The following is a 13678-nucleotide window of genomic DNA, read 5'->3' as shown; positions in this document are numbered from 1 at the left end:
CTCCGTTGTCTTGGCTGTGTGCTTAGGGTTGCTGTCCTGTTGGAATGTGAACCTTCGCCCCAGTCTGAGGTTCTGAGCGCTCTGGAGAAGGTTTTCATCAAGGATATCTCTGTACTTTGCTCCGTTCATCTTTCCCTCGATCCTGACTAGTCTCCCACTCCCTGCCGCTGAAAAACATCCCCACCAGGTTTCCTCCAAACGTGACGCTTGGCATTCAGGCCATAGAGTTCAATCTTGGTTTCATCAGATCAGAGAATCTTGTTTCTCATGGTCTGAGAGTCCTTTAGGTGCCTTTTGGCAAACTCCAAGCGGGCTGACATGTGCCTTTTACTGAGGAGTGGCTTCCGTCTGGCCACTCTACCATAAAGGACTGATTGGTGGAGTGCTGCAGAGATGGTTGTCCTGCAGCTCTGTCAGAGTAACCATCGGGTTCTTGGTCGCCTCCCTGACCAAGGCCCTTCTCCCCTGATTGCTCAGCTTGGCCGGGCGGCCAGCTCTAGGAAAAGTCTTGGTGGTTCCAAACTTCTTCCATTTAAGAATGATGGAGGCCACTGTGTTCTTGGGGACCTTCAATGCTGCAGACATTTTTTGGTACCCTTCCCCAGATCTGTGCCTCGACACAATCCTGTCTCGGAGCTCTACAGACAATTCCTTCAACCTCATGGCTTGGTTTTTTCACTGACATGCGCTGTCAACTGTGGGACCTTATATAGACAGGTGTGTTTCTTTCCAAATCAGGTCCAAAGAATTGAATTTACCACAGGTGGACTCCAATCAAGTTGCAGAAACAGCTCAAGGATGTTCAATGGAAACAGGATGCACATGAGCTCAATTTCGAATCTCATAGCAAAGGGTCTGTATACTTATGTAAATAAGGTATTTCTGTTTTTTTATATGTAATACCTTTGCAAAAATTTCTAAAAACCTGTTTTCACTTTGTCATTATGGGGTATTATGTGTAGATTGATGGGGATTTTTATTTCTTTAATCCATTTTAGAATAAGGCTGTAACGTAACAAAATGTGGAAAAAGTCAAGGGGTCTGAATACTTTCCGAATGCACTGTATGTATGTATATATTATGGGTACTTTGTTTTATTAGTTGTATTAGTAGTTGTAGCAGCAGTTTTTTTTGTTGTAGGCCTATTAGTAGTTGTACGCCAACTTTTTTATGCTGTTAATATACGTTTTAGTTTACTATTATTATTATTATTTCATTGTTTTTAGTATTAGACATTAGTTGCCATATTATTCTTGTTACTAAGTATTGTTTTTCTGTTTAGTTTTTCTACAGAGCCTGTGAAGACGATATAATCCCAAAACGATCATATTTTAACAAGTTACTTCATACAGCATGAGTCAGTTTCCCGGACACAGATTGAGCCTAGTCTTGGACTAAAATGCAAGGAGATTCTCTGGGAATCTGTCTGGGAAATTGGCACTATATGGATTATACTATAAATATGTAGTCCCTATATGCTTTCAAGCTTAAGGGGTCAGGGTAACATTCCAATCCAAAATAGTCACCACTTGTTACTCAAGGTCCAAGGCTGAGAAGATCTGTTGCAATGGGGAACGCAGCTCAGATTCTCTCCTGTTCTGTTTTCAGGTGGCGACAGATGTGCAGGAAAATGAAAGATGCTCTACAGTCCCCCTCCACCTCTGTTTCTCTGTGTCACCCAGAGGGGTGGCAGCAGCGGCTGGCAACTTTAGTTACTTAGAGTTCCTCATGTTTATTCCCCCTGTGATGGACTGTTTGTCAGGTAGGTCTAGGAGAAGAAGAAGAAGAAGGCCCCAGGTACAAAACACATTTATTTCCAGCTAGACGTCCCCTAGGGGCTCCCTCTCCTCGACACTTAACACTCAAATATATTATCATATTTTTTAGAGGAATTCGCACAACTTTCATCTTGGCGGATGGACACACAGAGAGCTGAGAACTGTCTGGCTCTCTGTTATACAGTAGCTTTGTGGGGGAGCAGTACTGGGGCCGCTGCTGATGGCTTGATGGTTTTCACATGCACACACACACATGTATGCTACTGGCGGTCGGTGCAATTCAAGAATAGGGAGGGTGCACATTTTTTTTAATGAGCATGAATTTACCTTACAAATGAAAGTTTGTAACATAGGTGCACAGGTCGAGAGACAAATTGGAGTAATCAAAGGTGATAGACAGTGACACATTCAATACTGCCTTGAACACTCTTGCCTGCATCAAGCTGATCTGGGGTGTAATCATTTGTCCAAACAGTTGCAAAACGTGAAAGGACAAATTCAGGTAGGTCCCTCCCCATTTCGTTCTGTTTGCTTCCATTTAAGAAACCTTTTGCAACCGAATCAGCAGAATGAATACACCCCTGATCACCCACACACAGTTCATTTTCATAGCAGCTACATAGAGCATCATCACTTTGCTCATTGTATAATTCCTTCTCGCATCTACACGCTCTCCTCCTCTTACCTGTTCCCTTCGCTTGTGGACTTTAGTGCACAACATAACAGCTGTCTGTGACCAGGTGCTAAAACCTCTCCAAGCCAAACCTTCATACCATAACCACTAACCCAGGGTTTCCCAAACCCGGTCCTCAGGACCCCAAGGGGTACACGTTTTGTTTTTTGCCCTAGCACTACACAGTTATTCAAATAATAAACTAATCATCAAGCTTTGATCATTTGAATCAGCTGTGTAGTGTTAGGGGAAAAAAACCTTGGGGTCCCAAGGACCGAGTTTGGGAAACGCTACACAGCCTACATCGTTGTCACCATGTTAACATTATAGTCAACAAACTGGAACTAACACGTTAGTAAACCCACAATCCAATCCATGTGTACAATCACTCAGTACAGTGTACAGTAAGAAGTTTAGCAATTACACCGGCGGGCCCCGGTAGCAATAAATTAATAAAACCGAAAGCTTACCCTGAGTTGGAAGAGTTGCAGTGTTGGATAGCCTAAGCCAGCTAGCTAACATAAATAGCATTCCTCTCTGTTTGAGTCAGGTTGTTGAGTAGGCTAAATTAGCTGCATTTGCTAAGTAAGTGAAAGGTAATCTAAGAAGAAAAATATACAACGAAATAAATATAGCTATCTCTCTCTCTCTTTCTCTCTGCTGCTTCTCCTTAAGTTCTTAAGAAATTAATTTGTTAAAAACTGTTCAACAATTGTCTTTCTCTCTTTTTGAGTGAACTATTCACCACACTTTATGCACTGCAGTGCTAGCTAGCTGTATCTTATGCTTTCAGTATTAGATTCATTCTCTAATCCTTTGATTGGATGGACATGATGTTAGTTCGTACTGCAAGAGCTCTGATAGGTTGGAGGATGTTCTCCGAAAGTCGTCATAATTACGATGTAAGTCTATGGAAGGGGGTGATAACAATGAGCCTCCTAGGCTTTGTACTGAAGTCAATGTACCCAGAGGAGGACGGAAAATAGCTGTCCTCCAGCTACACCATGGTGCTACCCTAGAGGGTGCTGTTAAGGCTACTGTAGACCTTCATTTAATCAGTTATTTGGTGATGTGAATATATTTAGCATAGTTGTATCTAAAAAGGATATGTTTTTTATTGTTTACTATTTATATTTTTCAGAAATTCGCTGAGAAGGATGGCCCTCCCCTTCCTCCTCTGAGGAGCCTCCACTGATGCACACACATACACACACACACACACACACACACACACACACACACACACACACACACACACACACACACACACACACACACACACACACACACAATACACACAAACACAAACACCCATTTGGTTGACAGAGAGAAAGAAAGAGAGAGAGAGGGGAGAGAGAGAGAGAGAGAGAGAGAGAGAGAGAGAGAGGCCGAGCCAGGAGCAGGAAGAGAGGCAGACTGACAGCTATTAGAGCAGAATGATGCTTCTCTTATCGCCACGGCGATAGAGATCTACAAAGGCCTTAGCTAGAGATTATGAATTCATTACCTTGATACACAAGCAGTGGAATGGGTGGGGGTGTGGAGCGATGAAGGGAGGGGGGTCCTTTGTGCTAGCTTTGCTATTAATATTGACTGTGGGCCTGTGACCGGGCACTTTATGATTTGGAGATAGGGGTGTATTGTGAGTCAAGATCAGTTCTGACCTCTTTGTGTTAGTGCAGAGCTGTCCAACCCTGTTCCTGGAGAGCTACCGTCCTGTAGTCTTTCACTCCAACCCTAATCTAGCGCACCTGATTCTAATAATTAGCTGGTTGATCAGCTGCATCAGTTTAGTTACAACTCGGACTGGAGCAAAAACCTACAGGAGAGTGGCTTTCCAGGAACAGGGTTGGAGAACCCTGTGTTAGTGTGAGAGACCCCACATATTATCAGTGTTCTGCACTGGTAGCAGTGAATTGAGAGTACATACATGGGTGCGCTATAGTACATGGCTTGGTCCTTTAAAGCCCCCATCTCACTACTTTAACACTCTTTAACACTTCTCAGTGGAACAAGGTGTGTGGTCTATGTAGAGGAAATGGGACCCTCCCACCAGGAGTAATTGATAATAATCGACAGACACATTACTAGACAGCACAGAGGAGCTATTAACTGTGTGCATTTCTGTAAGGCCTCCTGTAGCTCAGTTGGTAGAGCATGGTGCTTGCAACGCCAGGGTTTTGGGTTCGATTCCCACGGGGGGCCAGTATGAAAAATGTATGCACTCACTAACTGTAAGTCGCTCTGGATAAGAGCGTCTGCTAAATGACATAAATGTAAAATGTAAGCAAACACATTTCCCTCTATCTATCTTTTTTGTTCTGTCACTCTCCCTCTCTGTCTCTCAATTTTTCTCTCTCAATGACTCATCCTCTTTCTCACTGTCTCTCTCAGTCCTTTCTTCACCTCAGCTTTTGTTGAACTCAACTGCCATTTGCCAGTGAGTGAATACCATTGAGAAATCCGAATGTGGAGAGAAAGAGCTAGAGAAAGAAAGAGAGAAAGAGAGAGAGAGAAAGAGGAATTTGAGTAAGTGAGGGAGAGGCAGAGAAAGAGAGAGAGAGAGAGAGAGAGAGAGAGAGAGAGAGAGAGAGAGAGAGAGAGAGAGAGAGAGAGAGAGAGAGAGAGAGAGAGAGTGAACAGTCAGCTTTTCCACACCTCTGTGAGAGTAGAGGAGAGGAGAACTGTTTTGTGAGTGATGAGTGAAGCCAGGGGCTGTTTCCCTCCAGACCTTTGGCTAATTGGCTGGCTGGCTGGCTGGCTGACTGACTGGCTGCGTCTTTCTTATTTGGTGCAGGGGGAATATTGGACTGAGGGAGCCGCGGCACTCTGTTTACACACGGGTTCACGAGGTCAGCACAACGCTGCTGCTGCAGAGCAAATACAGCCTGCTCACCACTGACACTGACTGAGGAATTCTGGGGGATTCTACTCTCACACTGACAGACTAGAGTGGGGTCAGCCTGTGCATGACTAGACCTGCCCGTTCGGGTGCTTGCACTGTGTACCCACATGAAAAAATACTACAGTTTACTATAGAATACTACAGTACTTAATAGAACAAAACACTATAGTAAATACTACAGTAATGTCTGCAATAACACTACAGTAAATACTACAGTATACTACAGTCCGCAAAAACGCTACAGTAATTACTATAGTATATATTACCGTTTTTTTACTACAGTATTTATACTGTAGTAAACTGTAAATACTACAGTATAGTACAGTCATGTCCGCAAATCAACAGTAAATACTACAGTAAAGTCTGCAAAAACACAACAGTAAATACTATAGTATTTAACCATAGTATACTATAGTATTTTTTTAATGTGGGTATGTGAGAATGAGACAGGTTTGAATGTAAATATACACTGTTTAAGCGTGCACATGCATTCTGACAATGACACACTGAGAGCCCCGAAACACCAAGACAAGTACGACACCAACACAAGCACGTAGCTAGAGCCTGGAGTCAACACCAACGGAAGGGGCTCAATGAAAACAACATGGCTGCCTCTACCGTGCAGTGTTTACACTGTGGCCTGACCCAGGGAGAGAATGGATTCAGCCCACACAGCACTGTGCTCTCAACCAGGGCTAATTGAGGCTGGCAAGTCTGAGCCACAGACCATTCACTCTGCCTGTCTCAGGATTAGTAGGCCGGGCCCTCGGGCACCACACAACTGGTCTGGTTTTGTTAATAAAACGCTAAATGATAGCATCTCCAAACTAGCTTTTACTGTATAGGCCAGGGGTGTCAAACTCATTTTAGCTCAGGGGCCACATGGAGGAAAATCTATTCCCAAGTGGGCCGGACCGGAAAAATCATGGTATATATAACTTAAAAACAACAACTTCAGATTGTTTTCTTTGTTTTAATACGATCAACATACAACATAAAGCTGGAGCCTGAGGACAGTGTGTCCAAAATAGTACAAGCACAACATCACTATTAATCATAAAACACGTCAAGTTTATTTGAAAATTCTAAAGAAAAAGAACACACAAACACACAATGCCTCAGTGATTAACATAACTGTTTCACAGATCACAGAACTATATCAGGGTGTCATTTCTCAGGCAGAAATGTAGATAAAAATAATGAAATCCTGTTCCCCAAACAAGTGCAAGAACCACAGAGTCAAGAATAGGTTAAATATACAAATAAAATAAAATCAATTAAAAACAATAGCACATCAACATAAAAACATATAAACATAAATCTGAAAGCGTTGCTCAAACTCCCGTAACAGTCCCGTTATTTTATCTTTGAACCGCTTCATGTCTGCCACATGTTGGGTCGCGCACACATTATTCAGACAGGGGAAGTGAGCTGCATCACCACCGGCAAGTTGCGTCTCCCACAATGACAGCTTCAACTTGAAAGAACGTATGCTGTCATAATACTGCGTGACAACTTTGTTGCGCCCTTGCAGCTGTTTGTTCAAGTTATTCAGGTGCTCTGTAACATCCACCATAAATGCAAGGTCCTGCATCCATTCTGCGGAATGAAATTCTAACACTGGTTTGCCCTTTTCTTCCATGAACTGTTCAATTTCTTCTCGTAAATCAAAGAAACGCCTCAGCACAGCACCTCGGCTTAACCATCTTACCTCAGTGTGGTATGGCAGGCCATAGATGTGGTCTTTCTCTCTGAGAAGGCTGTCAAACTGACGGTGATTCAGGCTTCTGGATCGGATGAAATTAACAGTTTGGATGACCACCTTCATGATGTTATCCATCTTTAATGACTTGCAACACAAAGCCTTCTGGTGCAAAATACAGTGAAAAGTCAAAAAATCACGTCCTCCATTTGCAGATTGCACTTTCTCTCTGAACTTTGTCACAACGCCTGCTTTTTTCCCGATCATTGAGGGCGCACCATCTGTAGCCAGGCTGACAGCGCGGGACCAGTCCACTCCGACCCTGTCCAGCGCGCCGACGAGTGCGGTAAAAATATCAGCTGCTGTCGTTGTATCTGTCATCGGCACCAACTCCACGAACTCCTCGGTGACGGTCAATGTGTCATCAACTCCGCGGAAGAAAATGGCCAGTTGTGCAACATCTGTAATGTCCGTGCTTTCATCAATTGCAACCGAAAACGCAATAAATGACTTTACTTTTTGCTTCAACTGGCTGTCCAAATCCACTGAAAGATCGGAAATCCTGTCTGCAACTGTGTTTCTTGTCAGGCTGATATTTGCAAAATCCTGCCGCTTTTCAGGGCACACAATCTCCGCTGCCTTCATCATGCATGTTTTTACAAATTCCCCCCTCACTAAATGGTTTTGAAGCCACTGCGATTTCATTAGCAATGAGGTAGCTAGCTTTCACTGCAGCGTCACTGATGTCTCGGCTGTGAGTAAACACAGACTGCTGTTTCTTCAGACCCGCCAACAGTTCATTCACCTTCTCTCATCTCCGCTGTCCTTGAAAGTTGTCATATTTGTCGGCATGAAGACTCACATAGTGGCGACGAAGGTTATATTCTTTCAGCACTGCAACATGCTCTGAACACACCAAACATACAGCTTTCCCATTCAATTCCGTGAATAAATAGGATGACCATTTTTCTTGGAACACTCTGCACTCTGCGTCCACTTTTCTCTTTTTTGACAGAGACATATTGGGGCAATGAGGGTGCCAAAGCACATAATGTTAAAAGTAGAAGCCGTAATAAATATCGCGGGCAAAACAAAGTAGCTCATTGGCTGCACGTGCTTGACCTACTTGCTCTGCCCAGGTATAAACAGTTTGCTTGCTTAACACAATTGCTATTGTGCCATCCAGTGGACGCAATTGGAACAGCAGTTTATTTTATAGAAAAATTGCAGCGCATTTTTATACTTTACAAAAAAAAAAAATAATTCTTATTTTTTTTTCAAAATCATCTCGCGGGCCGGATTAAACCCGTTTGTGGGCCTGATCCGGCCCGCGGGCCGGACGTTTGACACCCCTGGTATAGGCTATACCCGCCATCGCTAACCAGTTCTCTTTGTTTTGTCTGTCAACTCAGGAAAAGACGCATGAAACTATACTGCGGTGGCCTGAGAAAGTAGTTAGTTTTTTGTGCAGTGGTAAAGTTTGAGGTGGTGTGAAATCCAATGACTCATGCAATGTGAGGTTAGGAGCCGTACAAAATGGTTGTCATCGGTGAAATTAACGGTTGGGTTAAATTGAATAACCGTTATGAATCCTGGCTGGTTTCCAAAATGGGATACACACAACACAAAGTCATTAACGAACAGACAAACAAACAAACTAATGTAATGCCTTCGAATGATTACAAATATTCCCCAAACAATATAAATGATCCTCTTTTAAAATGCGACACACTGCTTAGGCCGGGTCTCCATTACCGGTGGGGGGAACATCTAAAAAGAAAATACGCCTTTTGATTCCCAAATACCATGAAATTATATACGCTGGCGTAATCAAATTCATTACCTCAAGACTTGAGGTTAATTTACATTTCTTTAAATACAGCTGTAAATAATTGGAGCGTTCATAATTGAATAATGGTAGTTTATTGCCAGGGTTTTTCTTTATGATGTGTATTACAGGGACAGGGGGATGTGCATGTGAGGGGAGCAGAGTGTGCACGGCAGCAGAGTGCAAAGCCCAGAGCGCACAGGGCAGCTGGCGGGCACATTAAACAGACTATCAAACAAGGCCGCCATGCTAGCTGCTGCTAAAACACAGCGCCGCCGACAGACCCAATGCTAGCAGTAAAGATTAATAGGGCTTTGTTTAATTGCGCACCTAACACGCTAGAGCCCTCACAAGTATTGCTCTTTCACTTCTATCCATACTAAAGCCCACCCAATGGTAGGTAGTACTCCTTGTTCATTCAGGTGCATAGCCCTTAAGGAATTGCCCACTCGAGCCTAATCTAAGCAGTAAGCAGTTAAACCCTAATATTAAATTCACACTAATATGACACCTAGTTAGCCAATGCTACAGCTTGTGAAGGCCCCAACATCTTGTTAAGAAGACAAACAAATTATACCAAAATAATTTAGGCAAAAGTAAAGCGTCCTTGTACATTCTTTGAACAGTCAACACGTTAGGACATTTTTGGATGGTTGTTATTCTTAATCTTTATTTTGAATGTCTTCTACTGCCTTCATTGCAAAAATGTATTGAAATAATTCCCATTATTGTATGCACGCACACACGCACGCACACACATGCTTACTCACCCAGCCCCCACACACACAGATATCTCACCCCCCCACACACACACTCCTCCTCTCTTCCCCCCACCACACACCCTTCCCCCCTGGCCTCACCCACTGCCTCCCTCCCTCTGCTCCCAGTCTCTCCCACATTGAGTGCTGCTGCTGCTCCAGAGGATCCAGATGTGGCACTCCTCTGTTCTCCACTTTCACAGTTAAATGAAGCAGGTCATTGAGGGCCTAAGTATCATCTCCCTCAATATGCTGAATAAAGCTATTAATAATGCTGCTTGTGTGCCTTAAGACAGTGTCGGAGAATGACCTGCTAGTGTTACGCCAAGAAACCATCTGTCTGCATAGCTGCTAACTGTACAGTAGTGCTGACATCCATTACAGAGTGTGGACGTCCATTTTCTTCTGTGTCCCATAGAGAGTAGCCTTTTATTTGTGTTTTGCAAGCGTAACATGCAAATAAATCCACCAAAACTATGTTAAATGGAAGATTAGTGCGTAAATGTAATTTCAATCAATATACAGTGTATAAAATATGATATATGTTAAAGTTGATGTCAATGAGATTTGTCAGTATTTAAAAACACAGGTAGCTAAGATAATACCCAAAAGGAAGCGGGGAAAAATAGTTATACTAAAGAGTTAGTGCCCTCCAACCTAGGAAAATGAAACACTGAGCACTGAGAGGAATGTGCAAGCAGGTAGACTGGACCACAGAGGGTAAACAACGCTCCTCAACATTAACCTGCTCTGACAGTTGGATGATGGTTTTCTCTCTGTTGGCCACAGCTGTCAATACAGATGGATGGCCTGAGCAGATGGGGGATAAATCAACCTGAGTGGTGGCACTCTGACCTCTTACTACAGACACACATCTGATAGTGTGGAGATCATTAGACTGATGGTTGACTAGTAGAGGTTGTTACTACTACTAGTGCCACTGCAAGTACTGCTGCTAGTACTACTACTACTACGACTACTACTACTACTACTACTACTACTACTACTACTACTACTACTACTACTAATCTACTAATAATATCACTACAAATACTAAAATACTTTTAAAATGTAGTAGTGCTAATAGTAGGTTGACAAGTAATGATTGTTGGGGTTTTGGCATTTTTAATTATATAGTACTATAGTAACAGCACCATTTAAAAGTACAGTAATAGTGGTAGACATAGGCCTAATAGGAATGTCAGCTGTAGAGTTGGAGAGTGTTACACAATATTTTTGAGGAAGAAAATGCAATTGATTCTTATGGGGCCGAGAGCACTTCGAGCTGGAACAGAATTAGGTCACTATCTGTCGTTTCTTCCCCCTTCCTCCAAGATGGAGGAGGCCGGGGCCATGCAAAGTTTAGAGCCACTTACCGCTCGTTTGTCTTCAAAAGCCCTTTAGCTTCATATCTTCAGTTGTTTCAGTGGCTTTGTCTTCTCCTTTTTGCTCAAGTGTACCTTTAACCAGAGAGGGAGAAATGAAAGAGAAATGTTAATGAAAGGGACTGCCAAATGAACGGCCTCCTCGAGAAACTTAGCGCCTAGATGATTTTCACTCTTATTTTCTGCCCTTCGGTGACCGCGTGGCGAATCGCGGGGCTCGAATGAGGCAAGGCTGATTGCTGGAGAACATTGCTGGAGCATGAATCTGCATTAAATCCCACTTGCCTTTAAAAAAATATTTTTCTCATCCATAATGAGGGCCTGGCCAGAGTATGTGTATACGTGTGTGTGTAAGTGTCATTGTGTGTGTGCACCAATGCACGCGTGTGTGTGTAAGCCTGTATGTGTGCAAGCATGTGTGTACATTTGTCTACACATGTGTGCTTGGCCAGTTTGTCTCTCTCTCTCCTACGTCACACACACACACACACTCAATATTCTGTCAATACTCTCAGTAAGTCTGGAGCGATAGGCACCACAGTCTGTGTGTGTTGTGGATGCTTCACTCACCGGGGGGAGAGGGGTTATCTTTACCAAAGGTCAGAGTATCTCATCATTAAAAGAGGCCACAGGATAACTTTTATAAGACATTACAATGAATACTGTAATAATATGATTATGAAAGGTGTGTATTATACATGCCATCCTGACACCTTGTGTGTTCCAGGGCAGCCGCGGTTGCATTATGACTGAGCAACAGTGAGCGGAAAGGACTTTCTCCTCCCTCTATTTCTCTTAAACCTCCCTTTATCCCCCTCCCTCCCGCATTCTCTCCCTCCCTTTCTCTCTCCATTCCTTGTTCTCTCAGCTCAGTTCATAAACAGGCCCCTCAGCAACCCCATCGTTACCACGACAACCAGCCAGCAGGGAGACATGATTCCTCATCCTGACGGGCCGCTTGAATTCCAGCTCGGCCAATCATAACAGCTAAAAGGGGTTGTGCCTAGTCCCCAGTGGAGCTGGGCTGGGGCACAGAGAGCAGGAGGAGGAGATGAGGGGGATGTACAGTATGTGTGTGTGTGTGTGTGTGTGTGTGTGTGTGTGTGTGTGTGTGTGTGTGTTTGTGTGTGTGTATGTATGTGTGTGTGAGATAAAGAGAGAGAGAGACAGACAGAGAGAGAGAGAATGAGAGAGTATCTGTTTATGAGTGTTTGTGTGTCTATATATGTATGTATGTATATGTGTGTGTACACATGTGTGCATGGAGGGGGTAAGGCAATCTGGGCTGCAGTGTGTCCTCCCCTTCGCAGCCACTCTGCTGCCAACAGGAGCGCAAAGGGAATTTGGTTAATGTATGGCATTTATTCTCTGCACACGCTGTTGCACTACTGCTCCCCCCTCTCTTACATTACAGGCTAACAATGCACAGAGGCTAATGCTAGGCTAACGCTACGGCTAATGTTACGGCTAAAGCAGTGCCGTATCCTCACATCATAACAGCATAGAAGTGTGCCAAGCTGTCACTGCAGAGAAAGCTAGCATTGAGAGCAGTAAACATGTTTTGGTATGAATCAAGGGCGAGGCCGTATCTCCACTCATGAGGAAAGAGCTCTCCGGTTTGTTTTCTCATGACCCTGCAACATATTGGCATGAAGTTAAGTCACCGCTGAGACAGATGGCCGAGCATCATGGTGCATAGTAAATTGGGAGATGGTGGAACGCGGATGAAAAGACATCTCGGTAGAGCCTGTTTTTCTCTCTCTGTTTTTTATTGTTCTTTCTCCAGTACTGTGACAGCATTGGTGTAATGAGGCAAATGCTTTTGAGTTGTTTTGTAACTCAGTTGGTAGAGCATGGCTCTTGTAATGCCAGTGTAGTGGGTTCGATTCCCGGGACCACCCATACCTAAAATGTGTCTGCTGAATGGCATATATATTATAATTATATTATTATATACAATGAGTGTACAAAACATTAAGAACAAGGTCCTAATATTCAGTTTCCCTCAGAACAGCCTCAATTCGTCGCGCCATGGACTCTACAAGGTGTCGAAAGCGTTCCACAGGGATGCTGGCCCATGTTGACTCCAATGCTTCCCACAGTTGTGTCAAGTTGGCTGGATGTCCTTTGGGTGGTGGACCATTCTTGATACACACGAGAAACTGTTGAGAGTGAAAACCCCAGCAGCGTTGCAGTTCTTGACACAAAGGCACTTTTGTCTTGCTCATTCACCCTCTGAATGGCACACATACACAATCCATGTCTCAATTGTCTCAAGGCTTAAATATCCTTCTTTACCTGTCTCCTCACAATCATCTACACTGATTTAAGTGGATTTAACAAGTGACATCAATAAGGGATCATAGCTTTCACCTGGATTCACCTGGTCAGTCTATGTCATGGAAAGAGCAGGTGTCCTTAATGTTATGTACACTAAGTGTATATTATCATATTTAGCACATAGGCTTAAATACAAACACCACAAATGTCTGACCTATTCAAGAAACGTGTCTCTGTCAACAAGTGTTGTAAAGAATAAATCCCATCTTTACTAGAGGGTTGAATATGTTGGACGAAAGAAATACCACCGCCTGCTTAAGTCTCGGTGTCTGCATTCTGCACTATATTTGGTGTTTGGGTGAGTGTATG

The 13678-nt window shown here is 43.5% G+C and overlaps 1 protein-coding gene across 1 annotated transcript in view; it reads right to left on the bottom strand.

Moving 5' to 3' along the window:
• Positions 1-11114, bottom strand: part of LOC121532940 (receptor-type tyrosine-protein phosphatase S) — a 225496-nt gene extending 214382 nt beyond the window's left edge. Inside the window, exon 1 of the mRNA XM_045226526.1 lies at positions 11021-11114. The gene's annotated coding sequence lies outside the window, so the exon portion shown is untranslated. The remainder of the gene's footprint in view (positions 1-11020) is intronic.
• Positions 11115-13678: the final 2564 nt, after the last annotated feature.

The sequence above is a fragment of the Coregonus clupeaformis genome, chromosome 17, assembly GCF_020615455.1.
Source record: "Coregonus clupeaformis isolate EN_2021a chromosome 17, ASM2061545v1, whole genome shotgun sequence".
Taxonomy (NCBI): domain Eukaryota; kingdom Metazoa; phylum Chordata; class Actinopteri; order Salmoniformes; family Salmonidae; genus Coregonus; species Coregonus clupeaformis.
Note: the sequence above shows the minus strand (reverse complement) of the source record. Positions and strands in the feature narration are given on the sequence as shown.